This window comes from Mytilus galloprovincialis, chromosome 9, assembly GCF_965363235.1.
Source record: "Mytilus galloprovincialis chromosome 9, xbMytGall1.hap1.1, whole genome shotgun sequence".
NCBI classification, from domain to species: Eukaryota; Metazoa; Mollusca; class Bivalvia; order Mytilida; family Mytilidae; genus Mytilus; species Mytilus galloprovincialis.
This window is the reverse complement of record NC_134846.1, coordinates 71,143,814-71,170,371: the sequence shown is the minus strand read 5'-3', so window position 1 is coordinate 71,170,371 and position 26,558 is coordinate 71,143,814. Positions and strand designations below refer to the sequence as shown.

Below are 26,558 nucleotides of genomic sequence, written 5' to 3'. Positions count from 1 at the left end.
TCAGCAAGCGTTTTACTGCCGGTCGGGAGAAGACCAAGTGACCATATTTCTATACCCCAGTCACCCTTGGGGTGCTGTGCAATTGAAGATTTCTTGCTATTGCGCAATACTGTGCAATTGAAAATTTCTTGCTATTGCACAATACTGTGCAATTGAAAATTTCTTGCTATTGCACAATACTTAATATAATAAATTTGGATCCTGATTTGAACCAACTTGAAAACTGGGCCCATAATAAAAAATCTAAGTACATGTTTAGATTCAGCATAGGGTGCAATCAACAGTTTTTTTCTATGACGTCACATTTTGAGGGACCATGCATAAGTGACCCTTAGTGGTGGACTGATTAATAAAGATACTTGTATAAAACTAGATATCACTGGAATCAGAATGTTCTCTAGTTTATAATGAAATAAAAATAATGTGTACTTTTAATATATTAAAAATATTCCATCCAATGAACATGGGGGAAAAAAGGTCTAATTTGAACATAAAAAACTTGAAACCAGGTCATGTGCACACCCATGAAGACATGATCCATGCACATTTTACATAATCAAAACTGTATGAAATTTGTAGGTTTTTACCTGGCCTTTCAAAAAAATCTTGTTTCAGGGTACGGTTTCCTGCTCCAAAAAGAGCTACAGTGGCTGCAAATAAGTTTTCAATTTTCACTGCCAAAAACACAGGATGTTTACAGTGTTGTCTCCCCTCAAAACATGTAAAGTTAATATAATTTTTAAAATTATTTCAATCATTCAACCTGTTTTAATTCAAAGCTAATTAACTAATTTTTACAATCAAATACAAAAAACATGATACTTTTTCACCAATTGAGTAAATAAACAGGGGTTTCCCTCCATGGTTATTTTTAGTCGGGGAATAACCCCTAGTTTTTTATACGAAACTGTTTATAGCACCCATATCAAAAAAGCTCAAGAATTCAATTTTTGTTAAAATCAAACTTAGTTTAATTTTGGACCCTTTGGACTTTAATGTAGACCAATTTGAAAACGGGACTAAAAATTAAGAATCTACATACACAGTAAGATTTGGCATATCAAAGAACCCCAATTATTCAATTTTTAATGAAATCAAACAAAGTTTAATTTGGACCCGATTTGGACCAACTTGAAAACTGGGCCAATAATAAGAAATCTAAGTACATTTTTAGATTCAGCATATCAAAGAACCTCAAGGATTCAATTTTTGTTAAAATCAAACTAAGTTTAATTTTGGACCCTTTGGACCTTACTGTAGACCAATTTGAAAACGGGACCAAAAATTAAGAATCTACATACACAGTTAGATTCGGCATATCAAAGAACCCCAATTATTCAATTTTTGATGAAATCAAACAAAGTTTAATTTTGGACCCGATTTGGACCAACTTGAAAACTGGGCCAATAATCAAAAATTTAAGTACATTTTTAGATTCAGCATATCAAAGAACCCCAATTATTCAATTTTTGATGAAATCAAACTAAGTTCAATTTTGGACCCTTTGGGACCCTTATTCCTAAACTGTTGGGACCAAAACTCCCAAAATCAAACCCAACCTTCCTTTAGTGGTCATAAACCTTGTGTTTAAATTTCATAGATTTCTATTTACTTAAACTAAAGTTATGGTGCGAAAACCAAGAATAATGCTTACTTGGGCACCTTTTTGGCCCCTAATTCCTAAACTGTTCAGACCTCAACTCCCAAAATCAATACCAACCTTCCTTTTGTGGTCATAAACCTTGTGTTTAAATTTCATTGATTTCTATTTACTTAAACTAAAGTTATTGTGCGAAAAACCAAGAATAATGCTTATTTGGGCCCTTTTTTGGCCCCTAATTCCTAAAATGTTGGGATCAAAACTCCCAAAATCAATCCCAACCTTCTTTTTGTGGTCGTAAACCTTGTGTTAAAATTTCATAGATTTCTATTCACTTTTACTAAAGTTATTAGAGTGCGAAAACTAAAAGTATTCGGACGACGACGACGCAGACGACGACGCCAACGTGATAGCAATATACGACGAAAAATTTAAATTTTTGCAGTCGTATAAAAAAGGCAGCTCCCGTTTTTGCAATTGGATCCTATATGGCAACACCTCTGAGGGCAAACACTAGTTAGCCAACATGTTTCCCATGCAAAATATCTTTTTATAGTAGATTCTAATCTTATGAAGTTGACTAAATATTTGTCACTGCAGTAGGCCAATTCTGAAGAAATTTTAAAAAGTTGTTTTTTCCTATCAAAGAAAGATAAGCATTTTTTTTCATTTTTTAAGATTGAAGTTTTAGAACTGGGGTTTCAAATTAGATGGAATTTGAAACCAATCACAACTGAAAGCCCCATGCTGCCACTGTTTTTGTCTGTTAAAACAAAATGATATTTTTATATAAAAAACTCCAAACACCTGACAATGTTAAAACTAGAGGCCCTAAAGAGCCTGTGTTTATGTGCATCTTCATCATTAGACACTCTACAACATTTTGAATAAATATTATCAATGACCAAAATCTCTTTTTTGTTGAACTTGTATTGTTAATCATTTTATTCTGGTTACAGTTTCATAGTATTTGCCCAAAACATAAAAGGGTAAAAATTGTCATTTTAGGGCAATAACTCATATAAGATGTGTACTGACAAATGTCCATTTGATAATTTTTGCTTCTATGAAGCTTTCGTCTTTTAAAGTTTTCAACATACTATACCAAAACTAAAAATATTGGTAACAAGCATTCTGTGAGTATTACATGGCAATACTATAGTATTAATGAATGGGTGTTTTTATAATGGCCCTGTTATATGTCCAAGGTCAGTAATAATGGTCGAGGAAGTCTGTAATGGCCCGAGGCAACACAGAGGCCCATTACAGAGGTGTCTTCAACCTATGCCAACATTTGATAAAAATATATTCAACCTACGCCTACAAACAAAACACAATAGGTGTTGTTATAGCAATTATTAATTAATAAAAGGTAAAATACAGTCAGTATATTTAAGCATTAAAATTTTACTCTTTGAAAATTCAGAAACTAAAATAAAGTATTTGCAAAATTGTGTTGTAGTACAAAATGAATAATTAAAAAATATCTAAAAAGACAAAAACGGTTAAATAGAACCCTTGATACTAGCAAAATTTTGTTGAAAAAATATAAAATTCATAATAAAAAAAAAAATTAAATTTTAAATTAAACACTCTTAAAATTTAACAATACTAAAGAAAACAAGAGTTCCTAAATGGTTTGGGTCATAACCACCAAATTCAATCCCAACCTTCTTTTTGAGGTATAGAACCTTGTATAAAAATGCAAAAATAACAAAAATCAGGCCATTGGTATAAAGGGCAACCATTCCAATACGGAGCTGACGATTTCCACCTTGCAAACATAGCTAGAGGCAAAATTGAAAAGTAAATGGTAAATTTTTTCTTTTAAGGGCAACCAGATGCTCCGCAGGGCGCAGCTTTATACGACCGCAGAGGTTGAACCCTGAACGGTTGGGGCAAGTATGGACACAACATTCCAGCTGGATTCAGCTCTAAATTTGGATTGCGATTAAATAGTTGACACAGCATAGGTTTCTGACACAGAATGAATGTGGTCTAATGAACTTAAAAAAAAATGTTTGCCTTTGAGCAATTCACTATGATGTTGAATATTAATCCTCTCAAAAAAATGTTTGAAGAAATTTTCTTTTTATTTATGAAATCTGAAATGAAAAAAATTGACCCTCCAATTTTTATTTCACATCCCCCTTTCCCTTATTTCAAAACTGATCTCAATTCAAATTTCTAATGAAGTTTGCAACAATAACTACTCATTTAAATACATCATAAAATATTAAAATGTAAAAAAAGTGCTTGTTATCACTGAATGGTAAAGATTGTTTTAATCTATCAGTTGGTAGTAAAAGTGAATATACATGGTATATTGTATAAAACAATGATTTAAGTTGATTCAACTACTATTCTGGACAAAGAAAGATAACTCCAATTAAAATCCCATTGGAATTTCTTGCTATTGCACAATATTGTGCAATTAGATATTTCTTGCTATTGTGGAATACTGTGCAATTTAAAATATTTGCTATTGCACAATACTGTGCAATTGAAGATTTCTTGCTATTGCACAATACTGTGCAATTGAAAATTTCTTGCTATTGCACAATACTTAATATAATAATTTTGGATCCTGATTTGGACCAACTTGAAAACTGGGCCCATAATCAAAAATCTAAGTACATGTTTAGATTCAGCATATCACAGAGGCCCAATAATTCAATTTTTGTTAAAATCAAACTAAGTTTATTCCTAAACTGTTGGGACCAAAACTCCCAAAATCAATACCAACCTTCCTTTTATGGTCATAAACCTTGTGTTTAAATTTCATAGATTTCTATTTACTTATACTAAAGTTATGGTGCGAAAACCAAAAAAAATGCTTATTTGGGTCCCTTTTTGGCCCCTAATTCCTAAACTGTTGGGACCTAAACTCCCAAAATCAATACCAACCTTCCTTTTGTGGTCATAAACATTGTGTTTAAATTTCATTGATTTCTATTTACTTAAACTAAAGTTATTGTGCCCCTTATTCCTAAACTGTTGGGACCAAAACTCCCAAAATCAATACCAACCTTCCTTTTGTGGTCATAAACATTGTGTTTAAATTTCGTTGATTTCTATTTACTTAAACTAAAGTTATTGTGCAAAAACCAAGAATAATGCTTATTTGGGCTCTTTTTTGGCCCCTAATTCCTAAACTGTTGGAACCAAAACTCCCAAAATCAATCCCAACCTTTCTTTTGTGGTCATAAACATTGTGTCAAAATTTCATAGATTTCTATTAACTTCAACTAAAGTTATAGAGCGAAAACCAAGAAAATGCTTATTTGGGCCCTTTTTGGCCCCTAATTCCTAAAATATTGGGACCAAAACTCCCAAAATCAATCCCAACCTTCCTTTTGTGGTCATAAACCTTGTGTTAAAATTTCATAGATTTCTATTCACTTTTACTAAAGTTAGAGTGCGAAAACTAAAAGTATTCGAACGACGACGACGCAGACGACGACGCCAACGTGATAGCAATATACGACGAAAAATTTTTCAAATTTTGCGGTCGTATAAAAACTTAAAAGAAAATTTCTTCACAATTTTTTTTTTGCTAAGAGAGGAGGTTGGGGTGGTGGTCATTCCCAATTGTATAGTGTATTGCACATAAGCAAAGCAAAATATAAATTCAAATCATATAACTAATTCTACAGTTATTCTGAGTCAGAAACCTATTATTACATGTATATGTCAAATATTGAATTACAATCAAAATTCAGACCTGTATCAAGTGCGAATATTGTGTCCATTAACTCCATTTTTGCCCCAACTGTTCAGGGTAAGACCTCTGCAGTTGTATCCAGCTGCGCTCAGCGAAGCAATTTATTAAAACTAGATATTCCAATAAAAATAATGGTTTAATTTTACTAAGTAGTTTAAGACAAGATGATGAAGGATGCCAAGTGAGCTAATGAGGAGCTATTGTATGATTGCCAATAAAATAAAGTAAACAAGAGATCACAAGATGAGTATATAAACAACTTTAAAGCATTATATATAAAAAAGAAGATGTGGTATGATTGCCAATGAGACAATTATCCACAAAACACCAAAATGAAACAGACATTAACAACTATAGGTCACCATATGGCCTTCAACAATGAGCAAAACCCATACCGCATAGTCAGCTATAAATAGCCCTGATAAGACAATGTAAAACAATTCAAACGAGAAAACTAACGGCCTTATTTATGTAAAAAAATGAAAGAAAAACAAATTATAACACATAAACAAACGACAACCTCTGAATTACAGGCTCCTGACTTGGGACAGGCACATACATAAATAATGTGGCGGGGTTAAACATGTTAGCGGGATCCCAACCCTCCACCTAACCTGGGACAGTGGTATAACAGTACAACATAAGAACGAACTATAAAATCAGTTGAAATAGGCTTAACTCATCAGATGGACAAAAATACAAGTGGACATGGCCAGGTACTTATACATTCCAACACAAAAAGACACCTTTCAAAAATAAATGTGGAATGTGTCCATAGGGACACAGATGATGCCCCCTGCTAGCATTTTATAACATAATAAAGGGAAATAACTAAAGGACTGTAAAAGTGACGCTTCCAAAATTTGAACTTAAACTGAGATCAGAGGTAATAAGCATTATATATTCATTTCATCAATTTAGTTGAGACAAACTTAAGTAAGAGAAGGGAAACAAAATATCATATATGGTTATAAAGAGACATTACTGAAGAACACAAATCAAAGTGCATGTAAGCACTGATGGGTAAAGATTGTTTTAATTTTCTCAGTGAACATTGCATTGTATAAAGCATTGGTTCAAGTTGATGTAATTGATAAAATTATTTTTTTATATTGGAGTTATCTTCCTTTGTCCATAATTGTTGTTGATTCAACCATGATACCATTGATATTTTTAGATCAGATATTAGATTCCTTTTTTTCACTTTGTAAAGGAGCATAACTTTTGAATGGTTGAAGTGACACCACCAAAATTCAAACTTGATTTTTTTTTTTTTTATTTTGTGGTAACAAGCATTGTGTATAAGTTTACCTACAGTTGGTTGAAGCAAACTAAGAGTTAAAGAACAGAAACAAATAATTCAGATTTTTTCATTTGTAAAGGGGCAAACTCAACAACGGTAAATGTAACACCACCAAACTTCAAACTTGATCTTGGTTTTATGGTAATAAGCATTTTGTATAAGTTTCAAATAACATTTGGTTGAGCCAAACTTAAGTAAAAGAACAGAAATGAAAATTATTGTAATTTTTCCATTTATAAAGGGGCATAACTCTAGAACGGTTCTAGTGATGCTACCAATATACACTAAGGAACAGACTGACAAACAAAATGCCCCTAGGTAGGGCATAACTAGGTAGGGGTTAAAAATAATGACAAATAAAAAGTAGGTTAGGTCAGTTGCTGAAATTTCATTGGCTATCACCATCTTTTTATGCACCCGCTGTAGTGGAGGGGCATTAAGTTTTACCATTGTCTGTCAGTTTGTACATCCTCAAAATTGGTTTCCGTTATCTAACTTTATTTTACATAAATGATTACTGGTAATTATAAAAACAAGGAACATAACTTGTCATGTTAAAACCATATATCAATATCTTCAAGCATTACGAAAAAAAGTGCAGAAAACAGATAATTTGAGTGAAATTTTCTAAATACAAGGACTTTAACTCTGCACAACATTTGAACTTGATCTGTAACTTGTCATGATAAAATCAATACACCAATTATCAAATCAAGCATGAAGTAAAAAGTGGAATATTGATTTGACGGACTAACAAATGGACAGACAGAGGGATGGAGTGTTAACTTAAGGGGACTTAAAAAAACAGCAAAATGTAATCATATTTGTTTTAATTTAGAACATACCTTTTAGTACAATTCTGGCACACTAACTTTCTTGTCTATAAAACTGGGTAAAACAATTTCTTTGCCAACTGAAAATAAGACAGAAACATGTAACACTTAACCATGTTAACAGATACAATTTTATCAAAATCTACTGTTATCTTCCTTTGTTTTTTAACCTAGACAGAATTCCCAAAACCACATCTGAGAACTATTTGTACTCAGCTTCGAAACACTTGAGGACTTATTTGTTAAATGGTATCCAAAAGTGAAGTTCATTTTTAAAGAAGGAAATAAATCCTCATTCTGGTGAAAAGGTTTTATTTCCTTTGCAATAAGTTTACAGAATTATGGCATCTTCAAAATTTGATGGATAAAATTCAGAGAATAACCTATACTTTAGTGTAAACATTATTTGAAAAAGTAATTTTCAAGAATACATAGGAGTAAAAGATGTTATGTATGGTAATATGTCAATGAGAAAGCAACTCATTTGCAAACAAATCCAAATAATATCTAGGTCAAGATCTGAAACCTATTCATGCCTGTTAAATGTCTATTATGTAATTATCGATTTTACCTGTAACATTATCACTACTAATAACATATAAAGTATCATGTGTGACCAACCATGCATGCCTGACTGATATTTTTGCACTTTTTATCAATTGATGATTTGATTGACAACAGGTAATCTAATCAACGAGTTTATGCTGCTGATGCTGGGCCTTTTCAAAACCAGCAACATTTTTCAGACAATGTGCCAGAATGTATTGTGAAGTGGATATTAGCGGGATATGCAATAAAAATTACCAAGAACCTACTCCATTTGCCAATTTCTGTGTATTATAAGTATTCTCAATTCTTTTCATCGTTGTAGAGCGAGTTAATCCACCTCATTAACATGTTCTCAGACACATACAGAACTTCATCTATATATTTTTGTTCTTTTTGGTAATTTACCTTTTTCTTTTTAATTGATCTAACTTGCAATGAAATTCAATTTTGAAATATTTGCCACTTGCTCAAAATTTGTATCAAAGGTACATGTTAAGAATAGGTACCAGTTCAGAACTTTTTTTTTAACCCTTTTTAACAATGTTGAGCAAACGGGTGAAAAAAAATGATTTTATGGGAGCGTAGCTATAATCCGACACCCCGAAATTCCGACAGTCCAGTAGTCCGACAGTCCGACAGTCTGATAATCTGACAATCCGATACGAAGCCGTGCTGCTGCAAAGGATGATTGTCTTCTTAAAAGCATATTAGCATACTGCTGAAACGCGAGCAGTTTTTAAAATTTAAAAAGTTGAATGCATCGAAATGAGATATAAATTAAATCCCTTCTTGAGGGAGGGCAATAGGGAGTCCTTTAACATGTTAACACCTCGATTTTGGCAAAAACAGTTAACAAAAAATGCAGAAATGCTGATAACAGTTAACAAAGTGGGTTAAAAACAGTTAACAGCTTAAATTGATCTCAGATAACAGTTAACAACACCTTGAAAATGGCCATAACAGGTTAACACAAAAAACGACTAATTCGGATAGAATAACATAGAAGTATCAATATTTTTTTTCTTTTGTTTTCTAAAACAAGCAATTGGTTTTGATAAAATAGGAATAGTGTCATTATCTCAAATTTCAGTCAAGATGCAAAACCAATTTCAGAACGGTTTCATAGTTAATGATTTGGAATGAAATCTTAACTTAAATTGCATCTATTTATAATACCTTATCATTGCTCTAGCTTGTATGGCAATATAATAAACCGCTGTACTATCTAGTATTTTTTTGGTTTAAAGATTGACTAAACCTGAACTCTTTGCTGATAAAGGATAACATTTATATGTAAATTATTATAAGGACCTGAGCATCCCTAGTCATAGAATCATCACGACATGACACAAATTATGTGAAAAAGATTGGAATGAAGATGGGCAATGACATGAAGACAGTACGCAGACAAAGCAGATAGCGGTTAAGACCTATGACTGCAGTGCTGAAGTTTTAAAAATGACAGCATGAAATAAGAAAGGCACTTTATTAAGAAACAATGATTTTTTTTTATAGCAATACAAACATGACAAATACACTAACCAAAACATGATTTAGATTTATTCAACACAAAACTGTTGCCAGAATGCCTCTTTATTTTGAAACAATGAAAAAAATATATAGTCAATAAGTCATTGCAAGTCTCTAACCAAACCATCAACACACAAAAATGTTTTTAGAATGTCAATTTATTATGACATAATGAAAAAAAAATCGAGTTTTGGTTAGTATATTAATTGGGCAGTAATAGTATTGCTATAAATATGTTTATCATTGTTTTCATAGTAAACAAAAGCAAACGTATAGGGTGCAAACAGACTTTTGGTAAGAACATGTACAGTGTGAAAGTGAAAGGGGGGCGAATTTGAATGAGAGCGATCATGTTTTAAGGTGAACGGACCCGGATTCCGTTCATTTCCGATTCGTATGGGATTATTGTGGTCCTGTACAAGACGTCATACTGACTGATTTGTTAATTTTCTGTGTGAAAAAATATACCAAATTACAAACGTTCCATGTCTATATAGGCATACTTTTCAGAGACAAGTGACCGTGCGTCGGATTATCAGGCTGTCAGATTATAGGACTGTCAGACTATCGGATTAAAAGGACTGTCGGACTATCGGATTATAGGTCTGACCCCGATTTTATACTGTACTACACAAAATATTTGGGAAATTAAAATCTAATAAGATTGTCCACCTCCCTCAGTCATACGCCTTTTACGGGAATCAAGTTTACGTACTTGCACAACATAAATAGACACTCTTTTCCAGGAATGACATGATTCAAAAAATGAGGTATGAGCATGGAGCATGGCAGTTTACATTTTACAGGTTGGGAACAAACCCCCTGTATGGTGATTATACCTGTATAGAGGGATAATCTGTCTTTAGAGGGATAAAATTATCTCTCTATAGAGGGGTATTTTTGTTTGCACTGGATTTACAGCAAATTAGGGCAGAATGGCATTTTCTAGTTATATTGGCTATAATCTGTAGCATTATATGCATCAACATATGCACTTTACTAAAACTTGGGATAACAAGTTTTCTGCTAAAGTGACAAAACTTGCAATCTATTGTATACCTATCTGAACACCTGATCAACAACAAAGGGAATAGTTGACCTTTAAATTTCATGTTAAATCTAACAATAGAAATTCTGTTCAGTGAGGCATAAGTGAGTAGAATTTACATGATCATCAAAGCTTTCAATAATGGTGAACAATAGATTTTATATTTAGTCAGATAAGCATCAAACTGGGCATGTGCATATTAAATTAAGTACATCAATTGGTGCATCAACTGTTCCAGGACTCAGTGGCGGATCCAGAACTTTTCCTAAGGGGGGGCCCGCTGACTGACCTAAGGGGGGCCCTCTCCAGTCATGCTTCAGTGATTCCCTATATGATCAACCAAATTTTTCCCACGAAAGGGGGGGCTCGGGCCCCCCAGGATCCGCCTATGCAGGTTACTGCCATAATAAGTAGAGAATGCCATTATGCCCTATTTTGATTTAAATCCAGTCTAAACAAAAATACCCCTCTACAGAAGGATAATTTTACCCCTCTATAGAAGGATTATCCCTCTATACAGGTATAATACCCATATAGAGGGTTTGTTCCCAACCTGTTTTACATGCTTTTTTACCTGTAAACTCTTTTACCTTAAATGTCAATGTCACAATATTGAATAAATGTTGCAATGATTGGAAATGTTTGAAAATGTTTGATTTAAGGGCGAGTTAAACGTTGATAAAATTTGGAAACAGGTTTTTATTTGTGCGTTCAAAAAAATATTTACGGATCACACACTTCATTTTACCTTTAGAAGTTATGCATGAAAACGAAAGCTAAGCCAATTATATTGTACTATATTAATGCATTGAGATATATTATACTTTAAAAAACTAAAAATGCAGAGTTATCTTATTTACATTGCCTTGAATGTTTGTAAACAAAACAGATGGTCGCTGAGCACTTTTCATGGTTTACAAACAATATGGCTTCCGTCTGATGTTTTCTTAGATTACCTGCCCCTGAGTTGCACTTTTATTTTCATGCGATCTCATTCGAGCACCCCCTTTTTTCTCTAAATGCTCGTTTTGTTTCCTCTCCTCAGTTTTCTTAGTCGGAGATGTTAAGGCTTCAAATACAAGTTTTAGAATAAAAACAACTTTTTTGCTACTTATTTCCGTACAGTTGTATGATATCAGAGACATATATATATAGTTGTGATCATCATCAGAACTCTCAACAAGAAGTTGATCTGATATTATACTATATATAGCTATTTTTCATTGAAATTGTATTTTTATTGCTTTATCACAAATATCAGAGATACTAATATAAGTATACATTATATCTAAGATCATATTAACAAATTACCTTAAAAGCTATATTTTTGTTAATTATAAGCAAGCTCCAAGAAAGAGGTCTTTGTTAGTTTATAGATTATTTTGATTTTTTTTAGTCATATATTTCTTTCAACAATTTTTTTATTTTATCAAAATTACTGTTAAAGTATAATGTCAAAATTTTCAAACCAATCCTCCATTAAAATGTGTTTCTGGAATGTCGGGGGCTTAATTTCAAAATATAATGGTAAAACACATGATCTTCTGTTCATACAAAATATTGAAAAATATGACATGGTCTTTTAAGCAAAAACACATACGGGTCCCAACATAAACATGAACAGAATAGGATCTTTTCACTATCATGCAATTTGCAGAAAACAATCTAAGCATAATAATAGATATTTTGGAGGCTTAACAGTTTTGATTAAAGACAAATTAAAACCATATATTAAAATCTTAAATAATACAAACCCAGATTATCAATGGGTACTTTTTCAAAAGAATTGTTTTGGTTTTACAGAAGATCTGTATATATGTTTAATATATTTTCCACCTAGTTGTTCAGCATACACGGTACACCCAGCGACTCGACCAAGACATTCTATTCCGTTCATTTCCGATTCGTATGGGATTATTGTGGTCCTGTACAAGACGTCATACTGACTGATTTGTTAATTTTCTGTGTGAAAAAATATACCAATTTACAAACGTTCCATGTCTATATAGGCATACTTTTCAGAGACAAGTGACCGTGCGTCGGACTATTGGGCTGTCAGATTATAGGACTGTCGGACTACCGGGCTGTCGGATTAAAGGACTGTCGGACTATCGGATTATAGGTCTGACCCCGATTATATACTGTACTACACAAAATATTTTTTGTAAAACCTAATTTGCTAAAATTAAAATAAGCTAAATTTTATTTTTCAAATTAGGTTTTACAAAAAATATACTGATTTAAAAGATGCATTCTCATATTTTTTAGGTCCTTGTTAAGTGTAAATCACACCAAAACAAAGGTTCTGTTAAGCCTTTAAGGACTTTTTATACAGTTCATTTTCAGCATATGCAAATGAACCTGATGCACTAAAGTGCAAACCAAGATATTTATAATTATTAACACTATCAATCAACATATTTTCATAAGTAAATTTTTCACAAATGTGTCTGCCTGCTTTGTTGAATATGAGAACCTTTGTTTTGGTGTGATTTACACTTAACAAGGACCTAAAAAATATGAGAATGCATCTTTTAAATTATATTTTTTGTAAAACCTAATTTGAAAAATATCGGGACTCCGTGATCGGTTGTTTTTAAGCTCGGGATTTCGTGATTGACCCTTTGCGGATCCGGGAATTTTTTTGTCTAATTTCAGGACCTCGGGAATTCGTGTTTTTAAGCCCGGGATTTCGGGATTATGACCCCTCCTACCGGACCCCATCTATGCATATACTGACTATGATGACTTGTATTATATGTCTCTGGTTTTATCAAGGATTTGTATAATTTGTATAATATTAAAATAATTGGTTTAATCATGAATTCGTATCACAGAGCACACTGAGGATCACTGAGGCACTTGGATCCAGTTGCGGATCCAGGGAGAGGATTCCTGGAGTTAGAACCCCAGGCTCTATCCTTGCCTATGGGTTGGGAACCCCTTTTTGAAAATAGCTGGATCCGCCCATCTGTATCTGATTTCACCCTATCTACCTTAATATGCCTGTGTCATAGAATTATACTTAATGCCAATTTCTTGGTATTTTGTTTGTTCTGTATCTGTAGTGGTACGTGTAGAATCCTGTTTAGCCGGGCTTTTATACACGATGGAGAAGAGCGCCGTTGTTATGAGCGGTGTTCTTGTAGAGTGGTCTTAAATGCCTCTACAGAACCTGCATGCACAACTTTATCTGGTAATTGGTTCCAGTGAATAGTTGTTTCCACAAAGAATGAATGTTTATACTGTGGTTGTTGCTGTTTGGTACTTTTAGTCCTTTGGTGTTATTGATGACTTGTCGTTCGATGATATTGTCAGTTTCACAATTTGAATACTTTTTGGCTTTTATCGTTCGTTTAGGTCGTGCTGGTATGACAAAATTGTCGGCTGGCAGAGCCGGCACCAGTCCCTCAACCACCTTGTAAATCAGAATAAGACGGAGGCTGTGTCTTCTGTCTCTATTTCATGTTGTCGTCTCATGTTTGTTATGGATCCTGTTTCTCGACTTCTGTAATTTTTCTTGATGAATTGTATGCCTCTGTTTTGGATACGTTCTAATTTGTCAATATCCCCTTTCATATATGGGTTCCAGATTGTTGCGCCATATTCCATTGTCGATCTTACCGTAGGGATATGTATGCCACTTTCCTACATGCCTCTGGTACACGTTCCTCAAGTTCCTCATAAGAAAACCCAAGGTGGCATTGGCTTTCTTGCTGATGTTATTTATGTGGAAACTCCATTTCAGGTCGGTTTTTTTGTTTATGGATAGAACATAGCACTTTTTGGCATTGAAACGCATTCCCCATTTGTCGGCTCAGATTTCTAGTTGTTCCAAATCTGTTTGTAGTTTTTGTTGGTCTTGGCTATTTTTAATTGTTCTGTATAGTAGGCAATCGTCGGCAAATAGTCTTACTGATGATGTTACACTGTCTGGTAGGTTCTTTGATGAGGCACAGGAACAGGATTGGTCCTAAGACTGTGCCCTGGGGGACCCCAGGGTCAACTGTTGTTTCGCTAGATGATTCGCCTTCTACGATGGTTCGCATTGATCTTGCAGGTATGAAGTTCTAAAGCCATTTGTGTGTGTTTCCTTTGATTCCATATTGATCTAACTTGTGTAATTATTTGTTGTGTGGTACTGTGTCGAAAGCTTTTGAGAAAACAATGAATCAATGAATTAATAACAATCATAAGGATATTCCTCTATCCTCCCACAAGTCATTGGTATGTCAATTTGAAATATAACGATGACTGATGAATAGTAGACCTCTCTTTTGATCTAGTGTACTAACAAAGTGTTTATATGAAATGTATTGTTCAAACTAATGTTCGTAATCTTGGAGCCATAACGGTTCCTTTCTTTCACGAGAGGAATGTCTGATTGGAGTTGGAGCTTCTTTAGGCGGCGAAGAATTAGTTTGTGTCAAAACCAACGGAGTGCTTTGTGAAATGGGCGTTTTCATACCCTCTGTTGCTGTTGGCACGTTTGGTAGTTGTGAATGTTTCAACGCAATATCTGTAAAGTGCGGTCCTACTAAAAAGCGCCCGGGAGCGCCCGGGAAAAGAAAAAGCGCCCGGGGAAAAGAAAAAGCGCCCGGAGAAGGAAAATTAGCGCCCGGAGAAGAAAATTAGCGCCCGGGAGAAGAAAATAATAATATTTTATAACAATATTTTTTTTCCTTAAAAAATAACTAATCATTGCTTGTTTTGTCCTTCATATAAATGGGGATATGTACGATGCTACATCTAAACTTAAAGTGTTGATGTACTTTTACATTTTAGATTTCAAAATTGTATATTAAAGTAAGTAAATAAATATAAATAATAGTATATAGAAGAATCATGAAAAACATTGTCCTCGATCAAAATGTATAGTTTGTTACTAAAAAATAATCGGTGCCTGAGGTCTAATATTTTCGCAACGGCATGGTGAACACTTTTTTTATACAGATGCTGAGATAGATTTATTATATCTTTTTATAAAACTAAAACTGTTTCAATGGCTATGGTTATCAGGGTTTTAATGCTTAGACTTAAATTGAAACCAAACTTCTGCTTTTTACCCCCTTGTTTTAACTACGGTACAAAAAAACATGTCTTTTGATGTCTTACATGTTATAAATCTTCCGCATAAACTGTGATCCATTATTATCAGTCTTTCGAAATAGTATTCATATATTATTGTTAAAATTGAAATATTCATACTTGTTTTTGTGCTTTAATTATTACAAACGTATATATTATCTGAATTTGCAAATTACTTGTTTAAAATAAAAAAAAAAAACAATTTTCATAACTTAACAAAGGTGTCTCATGCCAATGAAATATAAATATATTTTCCCCGGGCGCTTTTTCTGTTCCCCGGGCGCTATATTTTCTTCTCCGAGCGCTTTTTCTTCACCCGGGCGCTCCCGGGCGCATTTTAGTAGGACCCGTAGGGTGTGACTCATTTTGACAAGAGTCTCGATCCTCGTGATTCTGTTCGTCTTGTGAAGTAGACAAGTCTTCAGTGAGCACGTTCTTTTCTGCACAGGGAGCACTAGAGAGCTTTGTTTTGCCCTAAGGAGATGATTCATGTAACACTGGCTTTATTTGTTTGGCTATTAATTTCAAATCAGTGTCAATTGATATCCTTTCTGGGTATTTGTTCACTGGTTCGTATTTCCGAATAAATTTTCTGTTGCGAAGAGTAACTCTACCCGATCCATCAACCCGTATTATATATTGGTCAAATTGTCTTACTTCAATAACCTGTCCTGTTTTGTCCCATTTCAATGGATTCGCACCAATCTGATTCTGGATTCGGACATGGTCGCCAATAGTCAATGGAGGTAGTTGTTTTGTGTGTTCGAAAAGTTTTTCGGCTACTTTCATGTGTCTATGCCTCAAAGCCTCCTTGTGTTTCGATAAAGTGTCACGCCATGTGTCATGCGGTTTATACCGACCAGGAAGAATTGGGATGAAATCACGAATTGTACGTCCAAACACACACATAGCTGGTGATAATCTTGTTTCTCTATCAGGTGTATTGCGATATTGTAGAATTGCTCGTTGTAAAGAATCTGTTTCAAGTTCACCATTTGGTCCAGTGTTATCAGTGATTAAACGTTTGACTGTTTTTACGAAAGGCGATGATGCACTCCCCACACTTTAAGGAATTGTCTTGTTGTAGAGGCAGTAAATTCTGGTTCTCCGTCTGAAGATAACTCATCGGGTATTCCGTAAGTAACAAATGTTCTTCGTAGACACTCAATTAGACCGTGTGCACCATTGTGGGCCCTCTCAATGATTGGCCAGTTAGAATATCTGTCTACGACTACCAGGTAATTTACGCCTTTATAATGGAAGAAATCAGCGCACAAACATTGGAAAGGATAATCTGGGTACACAGGTGGTGTTGGTGGGCACATGGTTGTGATAGTGCCATTCGATTGCATTGATAACACTCAGTGCGTAAAGTAGTGATATCTGGGGTTATTCCAGGCCAAAAGACTGACGACTCTGCCCTTGACATATTTGATGTGACACCTTGGTGTGCTGAGTGGAGTATAGTCAATACATTTTTGCGGAGTGCAGGAGGAATTACGATGCGATCCTTTTACATGACTACACCATCTACTGTGTAGAGTTCTTCTCGAAATTGAAAGAATTCTCGAAGTTCGGTTGGCATTTCATGACGGAATTCAGGCATTCCATTCTCGATTATTTCTACCAGTTTAACCATATCATCGTCACTGTTGGTAGCAACACGTACCATGTTCCAGGTGATTGATTGTAAGGTGTTTATTGACGAGGCTGCGGCAAGTTGAAGTTCTTCATCTGAACATGCATCACAACAATCGTCTTTCATGATTGATGACAAAAAATTGTGTTGAATAGTCTGAAAAGACAAGTAATCAAATTGGTTGCTGTCTTTTGTAATCAATGCTATGTCATCAATTAACTTGAGTTCCTCTGAATTATATCCTGTTGGGTTCCGTGAAACGGCATCGGCAGCACGATGTTTTGCTCCTGGGACATGCATCATTTTAAACTTGTAAATAAACTCATCATGGATACCAGGACTAAATTTAATATATACGCCAGACGCGTGTTTCGTCTACAAAAGACTCATCAGTGACGCTCGAATCCAAAAAAGTTACGCAATGTTTTTTCCTTGAGGTTTCGTAGCGGTGTTTGAAATCTGGTCAAGTGATCTGTCACCAAAAATTTTGAGTAGTGGTTTGCGATCTACGGCAATAATAAGTTCTTCACAACCAAGAACGAAATACCTGGCTTTATCCTGTGCGTCAACAACAGCTAAAGCTTCACCCTCTACTAGAGCATACCGTGATTCAGCACCATGAGTGAAGCGACTGCCTACCAGTGTAATTTTCCAACCCTCGTTACAACAGAATGGTAGAAGCTTTTGGCAATTGCAATGCTTTTGAAATAACCAGAATCCAAGTCCGGATTTTGACCAGTCAGTTGCTAAGCAAGTCGGTTTTTTTTAATATATGCGTACCCCTTCCTCGATTTCGCTAACAATTACAGTCTTTGTTTCTTGAAAGAGAGTTTCCAGTTGATTATCCCAACGAAATGGTGTTCCAGGTTTGATCAATTGACGAAATGATTTTAAGCGATCGGCCATACTAAATGCATACGAAACCTGATTGACAAGGCCAAACAACGATCGAACGTCTGTTATGTTCTTTGGTGTAGGGAAATCCAATATTGCTTGCAGGTATCTTTTGCAAGGGCGCACACTATCATTTGTTATTTCGAATCCAGCAAGCTCAACTGTATCTTGTGCGAAGTGGAATTTTTCGGGTTTTAAAGTTATTCCATGTTTTCCACAAAGCTCCAACCAATGACAAGCTTGAACGAAACTTTCTTCAATATCATCAGACCACAGAAGAGTATCGTCGACACATTTAGTCTTGTGTGGCACATCGGCCACGATCTCGTCGAACTTTCTTGTATAACCATCACCTGATGCAATGTATCCTTGAGGAGCAGTCTTGTACCTGTATCTTCCCCATGGAGCGATAAAGGTGGTAAGATGTCGGTCTTCTTCTCTGATGGGTACACTATGGTAACCATTCCAAGCGTGAAATACAGTCTTTTTCTTGCCTCGAGGGACTGATCTTGCCTGATGGAAAGGGGATTGTGTATGATGTGTTTCCCTTATTGCGTGTGCGTTGAGAGCCTGGAAGTCTACTGTGCGTCTCGATTTTCCATTCTTTTTAGAACATATAACCATACGATGACACCATGTTACAGGTTCGCCGACTGGAACGGGCTCTATAACACCAAGCCTGACGTCCTGATCCAATGAAGCTTTCACGTCATCCTGCCAGTGCAAAGGAACTGAACAGGAGTATGACATGCCACTGGCGTTGCTTTAGGGTCAATCATAAGTTTCAAAGGTGGACCTTCCATAAGTGGTAGTGGTTGGTGTTCACAAGTGTTAAAAGTGCTTGACTTGTAGTGTTCAAGTAGAAAGTTTTGGAGTTGAGGAACGTTCTCCTCTGTGGGTGGGAACGGAAGTTTCACTGGTGTCGGAGGAGGTAATTGCCTTTTTGGACAGTTGCAGTCAATTTGTGTTGTGAACCTGTTCTCATCGTTTGTCAGTGCGGAGGTATCAGTGACACTTCCGGTAATTTCACCAATAGTAGGAAAGTTCTCTGATATTATTCCAAGTGTAATGCAAGCTTTTTTGCTGAGAAAGAATTTGTCTGAGCTGTCTGTGATGTACACAATTTGTCTAGTTTCTAGTTCGTTCTTATCTTGGTCCTTTCCTGATATTCTGAGAATGACGACCCCGAGAATAACAATGCCTTTATTGTTAGCAGCATGCATCTGCATATTTACCGGTATTAGGTCACGTTTTGTTAGTCCAATTTTGTAAAACACTTTGATTCCAGCAAGACAACTTTGACAACCAGTGTCAGCCATTGCAGGTATGACTGTACTTCTCTGTTGAGACACTAAAGAGGTTTGAAAACCAAGCTGCTTGTAATCATCTTCCACAACTTTAACAACTATGTTGATGAACGGCTGGGGTTGTGATGGTCGTTTAATCCATGTTTTATACATCTGCGAGTAAAGATGATGATCAAGTTGGATGGTTCGTTTCCCTAAAGGGGACACAGTTGCCGCACAAAGAGAATCAAATACAGCACTCTCAGATTCTTCATTTTGTTTCACTTTTGGCTTACTGGTATTGCTTCGACATACGGATTCATAATGGTTGTCACGTTCACAGTTTTTGCAAGTGTGTCCGTATGCAGGACATTCTTTCTGCCTAATTTTAGGTGGAACACTTTTTCCGTGTCCCTTTTTTCCACAGTAACCACATAAATCAACCTTGTTGCTATCATATTTTTTTGTGTCTTTGGCTACATTGGCATTTCTTTTTCGACGATATGAACTAGAGGCGGCTTCAGCGCCATGTGAATCAAGAAAGCGTGATGCAGAACGCTTACCGGCTTCCTTGGCCTCAACGAATTTGAAGACTTGTTCCAGTGTCATATCCTGATTTTTGTCTCCTAAGAGATCTAACTGAATATCAGGGTCACTTAGTCCACGGATAAGTACATCACGTAAAATAGCTTCTGTGTAGTCGACATTTTGTTCACATCCTGTACATTGTAATGTGAATTTACAAACACTGGCTTGACCTCGAAGTCTGGCTCCAAATGAACGAATTGTCACATCGCGATCCTGTGTCATGCCACGGAGAGAAACACGTGCTACCATAGGGTTTTCTTCTCTCACTGCCAGAGTTCGCATGGCTGCAAGTACTTCTTGTTCAGATTTGTCAACTAGTGATCCATTAGCAGATCTTGTTATGTCTCGTCGCAAAGTTTCATCACAACATTCAAGTAGCTGAATAACAAGGTCTTTGCCACTGACCTTAGTTGCTTGTATGTGGTCTTTCCATCGAGAGACAAAGTATGTCCAATCTTCATTGGAACCAGCTGATGCAACAGTTGGACGTTTTACTTTTTCTACTTTTGCTGAGACAATGGCACCAGCGGCTGCGGAGTGAACTGTTGCATGAGTTATTAGCAATGTTGCAACCACAACAGCGTCGAGATCATCTGTCTCATATTGGCAATCCGGTACTGGGCACTTCACTGCAGGCATGTTGTAATGTTACGTCAATAGTTATCAAAAGTGTTGAGTCATCTTCATCATAAATGAGTATAACACTATTTTCTTATATCTTTAATTGACACCAGAAATGATGGAGATCTGAAACAATGAGTCAATGAATTAATAACAATCATAAGGATATTCCTCTAGGTTTCACATGAGTATCCTGACCTGACGCCGTGGTTAAAATTGGTTAGGATTTTGTTTTTTTCCAGATGTTTTAGGATGTGCCTGCATACGATATGTTCTAACATTTTGCTGATTATTATTATTATTATTACAAGGCATTTTTATAGCGCATTATATAAAAATACAATTACTCTAAGCGCTTTACATGTTAAAACAAAAATACACAAGTTCGTACATACACGAAATTACAAAGTTAAAAATATACCGAAATATGTATAAAGCATACATCAAATCAACTATAAAAAGGTAAGACTACAGCAACTTGGTAAAAAATTACTTAAAAGAATTATTAATGAATAAGTAAAAATTTTAATAACTAAATATTTCTAAAACTTTCTGAATTTTGTATTTAAAAAAATGATGACAGATGTTAATGATACAGGTCTGTAGTTTTCTGCTAGATGTTTGTCTCCTTTTTTGACGATACTGGATATGTTCGCGTCTCTCCAGTCTTTTGGTAGTTCACCTTTGTCTAGCGAGCATTGCATTATTATTTGCAGGATTGGTGCCAGTTGTTCAGCACATTTCTTTAGTATGCGGTTTGGGATGTTGTCTGGTCCAGAGGCTTTGTTTGGGTTGGTATTTTTCAATAGTTTTCCCAGTCCCTTTTGGTCGATCGTTAATGGTGATTTTATCTCGTATTCTTGTTGTTGGTAGGCTTGTGTCTGTTATTGTGAATACGGACTCGAATTGTTCTAGTAGGAGTTCAGCTTTTCCCTTACTATCACTGACAAGACTAGTTCCCTTTTTTAATGGTGCTATTCCTCCTGAGTCCTGGCGTTTGGATTTAATGTACTTCCAAAACGGCTTTGTGTCATTGTTGTTTAGGCCCTCAAAGATGTTAAGTTAACTTTTCATCGAAAAGAAGCAATCTGCAGTCGGATAGCAAATTCAGTTTTGTCAAGACCATATATAGGATGTAAGACAAACTGTTCCCAGGTTTTGTATTTTATCTTATAAAATCTATTTCAGGTTTAATTTTTCAACATAAAAAGTTTAAAATGCATTTGAAATTTATTTATGTAGGGCATGCTATGCCTTAAAAGTATCCTACACGCACAGGTTTGTATATATACTCAGATTAAATTCGAGCCAAAGCAGAGATTTGTTACAACCATTCTTTGCTGCTTTCTGTAATTTTTAAACTTGACCTTGTGTCACTTCTGAGTTCGACTGGTCTTGATCCGTCAGAGTAGTACTCGTGCGATTGGTGCATGGTTCTTAGTGTTTGAGGTGAATAGATTGGTAAACGGACACGGAAAGTCACAGGACAAAAAGGCACAAATAATTTTATTGATAATTGGTTGAATATATAAGAGAAAGATCTTGAAAATATTTCCTTTTTATTGCATATATCCTTTTTTAAGTTTAAGAAATTGTTAATAAGCCTTGATAATTCAAAATTGATTAAATTTTAATCATGCATAGGATATATTTCTTGGTACAATGAAGCGATATAAATAAAGCCACTTTGACATTTTGTTTCCATAACAATTATTTGATCATTATTGATAAATAATTACAAAGTTGCTTCAAATATAAAAATTCATTTTTTTTAAGTTAGTGTTTTCTTGATCGAAGAAAAACAATCTCAAAGCTGAATTGTGACTTCTTGTCCTGTTACTTTTTGTCCGTGAATATTTGTCTGTGACTTTTTGTCTTGTGACTTTTTGTCCTACATTCAATAGATTAGTTTTTTTTTTGAAGGGTTGAATAATTTTTATTCGAGGTGAACCATTGCACTGGGTGATAGTGGTGTTGAACTCTATGGCTGCTTAACATTGTGCATTTTGGGTGAAGTGAATATTTTGCAATTGACAGTGATCGAATAATACGAGAAATGCATTTGATCGTTACTTGTGTTGGTTTGGAAGGCAAAGCTGATGTATCTAGGCTTCTCCTGTCTGCACTCTTGGTAGATAATCGCCTAGTGAATTCTCTACTTTAGGGAAATACACTCATATCATAGATACCAGGATTGAAATTTGCGCCAGACGCGCGTTTCGTCTACAAAAGACTCACCAGTGAGTGCTCAAATAGAGAAAAGTTAAAAAGACCAAATTAATTTCGAAGTTGAAGACCACTGAGATCCAAAAATTCCGAAATGTTTTGCCAAATACAGCTAAGGTAATCTATTCCTGATGTAGAAAAGCCTTAATATTTCAAAAACAGACATGGAATCGAACTTGCTTTATGAGGAAACCACAATTAATTTTACTCTATATTTTGTTGTTCAGAGACATATTGTTTTCATCGGAGGGAATAACAGAAGGAACGAACTAGGATAGTTGACTTAATACAATTTTTGCTTGATCCTCAGATTGTGAGTTCGTGTTTAAATCCATATACAATCTTGCACTAATCCCCCGCGAAACCGAAAATATGGTGAATGAGAACGTTCCTTTGGTTTACAGGCCTTGCAATGGTGTGACCATGAGGAGTCGCAAAGCCAGTGTTGTCTGTATGAGCCTCGACCATTGAATCATTGAACCCCCATTGACTAAGACCTTGAGGTATGCTAAGTCAACAACCTGAAGATAGTAGTATCTATACCTGGACCATTTAGGTATTCAATCTGTTTACCGAACAGTTTATAACCGATGTTTTTGAAGGGATTCGTGATACAAATGATACATCATCTGCATTTGCATAAGCTGTGTTGTCGTTTTTTCATAATTCGTCCTTCAACCAAAAGATAAATCTCAGCCGGACGAACAAACAGATCATCCTTGGTTTCGATGTTGATTCGTATGTTAGTGCTGGTACTATTCAAGGATGCTCCAGTGTGAGGTTCGCACAGTATTTATGGATTTGGTATTTATTCACAGCGATTGACGAACTTTTGAAAGGCTTCAATACAACTGCCTATGATGTTGTTTATACGGGATTGTTGGAAAGGAGTCTTTTTGCTTTTGAGTGAGATGATGTTGTCCAAACGAACTGGTTGCTGATAAGTCATTTTTGTTTTTGTTTAAAGCTTACTTTACAAACCACATGATCCACATATTTTGTTGCTCCTTTTTCAAAACATTTACAGAGCTGCATTAGTTGCAGTGGTCATGGCTTTACTTCCTAGAGTCTTTGCGAAATAAAGGTAGTCGAAGATGAAACTGTTTGTATTCCTCAACGTGATGAAGCCGCTGTTTTTCATGGCGCCGAAAATAGGTTCGATTTTATTCGTGCACCATTGTTTCCAGCTCGATGAGAGGCGGTGCACAGTTTAAACTGATATAGGCAGTGATCAAAGTCTGATGATAGCTAGATCGAGATACAGTTTGCAGTGCAATACCAAACTTATCTTTTTTTTTAAACAAGTCCGACAGGATATTTTTTTCCATTTGAGACCTCTGTTTGATTACAACCAGTTGCTTGATCATGAACTTTATACATTGCATTTGTACCTTTCAAAATAATCTTAGGCATGCAAGTCTTCTCGTTCGAAAGTTTTAGGCAGTTGCTTGACTTTGAGTTTCCACAATCCTAGTGTTCCCTTGTATCGCACACCATTCAATAAATTTTTATCTCCTGTAAAGGTTACTGTAGAATCTTTAATGTAAATACCGCATTTTCAGATTTTAGTCAGAAGGTGTAGTCAGAATCCTTTTAATACTGAGATATAAATACTCACCTGCTCTAGATCCAACGGTTATATACCTGGAGCTGCTATCGAATAGCTCAGGAGTTGAAGGAGGCAATGCGGGTAGCGGTAGGGTCGCTGGTAGGTCGTCAATTGTCTTAATGATCCGAGAAACCGTATTCTCTTTTGCTTTTACGACTATTATAAAAAAAAAGTATTAAGATAACGACTCAACCCTTTTTTCAAATCGTTGTTGTAAGTTGTACATCATCAAACTTCATAGCAAGAGCTTCACACTGCTTAGGACAGGTAATTTTTACAAACGTAATTTTACAATTTTGGAAAGAAAACACATCCTAACGGTTAACGAAACACCCCTTAGCGTTTAATAGCATTTGTGAAAAACACCCACAACGTTTTATACAGTTTGTGAAAACACCATAAGAGCTAAAACGTTTGATAGCGTTTTTGAAAACACCACTTAGTCGTTTAATATTGTTTGATTCGCGTTTTAATAGTCTTTGAAGAGATGATGCATAGACTACTCTCTTTTATACATTAAAGTGTCTGAGAAAAAGGTCTTTCTTCGGTTGACAACAATGAGTGCATTCAAGTCATCTGTTCGTTAGTGTACATTAGAGTTGTTTACACCCCACCCGATTCCCGCAGGCGTTCCATGTATCGTTATTGAATTTTGAACTATTTTCATTAGTTTGTTTAATAAGATTACACATGCTTTTTTCTTGTCATTATGTTAATGTTGTTTTTGTCACAAATCGTATAAGTTGGTTCATATGGCAATAAAAAGTTGGATTTGATTTGATTTGATTTTTTATCATTATCGTCAAATACATTGTAGCTTCGTACAAGACCACATTTGCAACACACGTTTGGCGTATGGCCAAAGCGTTCGAACTTATTATTTATGTATTATTGTCATTTTGTTTGTTTTCTTTGGTTACATCTTCTGACATCCGACTCGGACTTCTCTTGAACTGAATTTTAATGTGCGTATTATTATGCGTTTACTTTTCTTCATTGGCTAGAGGTATAGGGGGAGGGTTGAGATCTCACAAACATGTTTAACCCCGCCGCATTTTTGCGCCTGTCCCAAGTCAGGAGCCTCTGGCCTTTGTTAGTTTTGTATTATTTTAATTTTAGTTTCTTGTGTACAATTTGGAAAATAGTATGGCGTTCATTATCACTTAACTAGTATATATTTGTTTAGGGGCCAGCTGGAGGACGCCTCCGGGTGCGGGAAATTCTCGCTACATTGAAGACCTGTTGGTGACCTTCTGTTGTTGTTTTTTTTCTATGGTCGGGTTGTTGTCTCTTTGGCACATTCCCCATTTCCATTCTCAATTTTATTATGTGTAACACACCATATTCTTAGAGGATCTTCATTCTCCTTAGTACATGTGAAAAATCTGTAAGCCTTAGACTAACAGTGATTGCATGTACTCTTAAAATTCTCAAAGGTTAGAACTGAACAATGATGACTGTGAATGTGTTAAATTTCTTGGCGTATTGATGATAAAGACATATACAGTTGGTATTTTTACCGGATTGACTGGTTTGGGATTTTGAAGTCCAAGTTATTGTGTAAACCTCGGACATAGAAGTCTTTTCATTTGTTATGTTTGCTCAAAAACAAATCATCAAACACCATTAAGTTCTTACGATAGGTGTCAAGCTCTCGAGGGTCTGATACATATTCCCTTGTCTAAAGAAAAACGCATCAATAGTTATCAAAGGTACCAGGATTATAATTTATTACGCCAGACGCGCGTTTCGTCTACATATTTAAGACTCATCAGTGACGCTCAGATTAAAATAGTTGTAAAGCCAAACAAGTACTAAGTTGAAGAGCATTGAGGACCCAAAATTCCAAAACAAATGTGCCAAATACGGCTAAGGTAATCTATTCCTGGGATAAGAAAATCCTTAGTTTTTCGAAAAATTCAAAATTTTGTAACAGAAAATTTATACAAATGACCATATAATTGATACTCATGTCAACACTGAAGTGCTGACTACTGGGGTGGTGATACCCTCGGGGACG

General features: G+C 35.3%; 1 protein-coding gene across 1 annotated transcript in view; it reads right to left on the bottom strand.

The window, feature by feature from the left end:
- LOC143045814 (trinucleotide repeat-containing gene 6C protein-like) overlaps nt 1–11,534 on the bottom strand; it is a 40,130-nt gene extending 28,596 nt beyond the window's left edge. Inside the window, exons 1-2 of the mRNA XM_076218595.1 lie at nt 11,448–11,534; nt 7,473–7,540 (exon numbers count right to left, since the gene is read on the bottom strand). The gene's annotated coding sequence lies outside the window, so the exon portion shown is untranslated. The remainder of the gene's footprint in view (nt 1–7,472; nt 7,541–11,447) is intronic.
- Nucleotides 11,535–26,558: the final 15,024 nt, after the last annotated feature.